General features: G+C 46.0%; 1 long non-coding RNA gene across 1 annotated transcript in view; it reads left to right on the forward strand.

The window, feature by feature from the left end:
* Nucleotides 1-635: 635 nt before the first annotated feature.
* Nucleotides 636-1,507, forward strand: part of LOC126999502 (uncharacterized) — a 68,640-nt gene continuing 67,768 nt past the window's right edge. The window contains exon 1 of the long non-coding RNA XR_007753384.1: nt 636-722. This is a non-coding gene — a long non-coding RNA (uncharacterized LOC126999502). The remainder of the gene's footprint in view (nt 723-1,507) is intronic.

Consider the following 1,507-nt stretch of genomic DNA (forward strand, 5'->3'; position numbering starts at 1 on the left):
CTGTTGGTCTGTTTGCCTTTCTCTTCGCCCATTCCATGCAACACAGCACACAATTCCTAACGCAATTGATTTAACGTGGCGCACCTCTCGTACCTCTTTTACCATATTCTGTTTTTTTGTTTTGTTCTATTACCACGCAATTGTCCTCCACATTTTCCATCCCCGGTCCTCTCATTCCGCCCAGCTCATTGCGTGACAGAAATGATCACTTCCGCCTAGCACGATGGTGACCAATTAGGACTCTTTCATGAGTAAACTTTCTCTTTCTCTGTCTTTCTTTCTTTCTTTCTCTTTCACGCTCGCGTCCTCCATTTCCTTTTACAAATGTCGCCTCTCTTAGCATTCCCACTTTCCTTCATGACTCGGCTATGGTCTCCGCCTCCCATGGGCTTCTACCTCTCTTTCCAATCATGACTTCCAATTATTCAGAATCCTCCTCTTGGTCTTTCTCGTTTCTTCCTCTTTTGTCGTAACGGCTTCACCATTTGCAAGAATATAACAATGTCTAGTCCTGTCAGGGTGTTTTTTTTCTTCCACGTCTGTCCCCTTCCCTCTCTTTCCCTGTGTCGGCTTTCCCTGCCTGCAAGTTGATGCGTCTCAGCCAAACTTCTGATGTGCCTTCGTTGCCTCTCCTCAGGTCATGGTGAGAGAGGTGGGTCAGCATCTTCCTCCAGGGAATGCGTGATGCTCCTCCGACTTGCCTCCTCGAGCTGCTTCTTCAGGTATGTTGTCTACTTTTAAGGTTTTTGGTTTTCTTTTTTAATGCTACCGTGTTTGTTTAGGCGGCGAGTGAGTGAGTGAAGCGATGTGCCCCCCGGTGTATGATCCCCATTAGTTAGTTATACGCACTACTACTAATGATAATAATGATACAAGTAAAAATGATATCAATGGAATTACTACTACTACTACTACTACTACTACTGCTACTACTACTACTACTGCTACTACTACTACTACTACTACTACTACCACTACTATTACTACTACTATTACTACTACTACTGCTACTACTACTACACACACACACACACACACACACACACACACAAACACACACACACACATTATTTCATCTTGTCAGCCGCCACCGCCACCGCCACTATCTCCCCCACCATCGCCTTTAGGTTGTCCCCGCCCTTGCCATCCCAATTATTGATAACCTCGTCTTTAACAGCATCGACTAATATTTTTTTTTTCTGTATATATTTCTCTCTTTTGACCCTGAACACTATTTTTACCTCCCTGACCTTATCAATATATGTGAATGTGTATACAATAGTCATTTGGGGCATACGCCAGGGGGTGATACATTAGTTATTGGGGCATACGCCAGGGGGTGCGTCGCCTCGCCCACCCCCAAACCTAAGGGTTCCTCCGGGCAAGTCTCCATGCAGGCCCCTTTCCCATCCTGAGTACATCCCGGCGTGATCTATCGACTTGCTCAATCCACGAACTCCGTCGGCGTCCCCTTGGCCTCCTCCATTCAGGTTTGTCTCTTACAGAC

This window comes from Eriocheir sinensis, chromosome 16 (genome assembly GCF_024679095.1).
Source record: "Eriocheir sinensis breed Jianghai 21 chromosome 16, ASM2467909v1, whole genome shotgun sequence".
NCBI classification, from domain to species: domain Eukaryota; kingdom Metazoa; phylum Arthropoda; class Malacostraca; order Decapoda; family Varunidae; genus Eriocheir; species Eriocheir sinensis.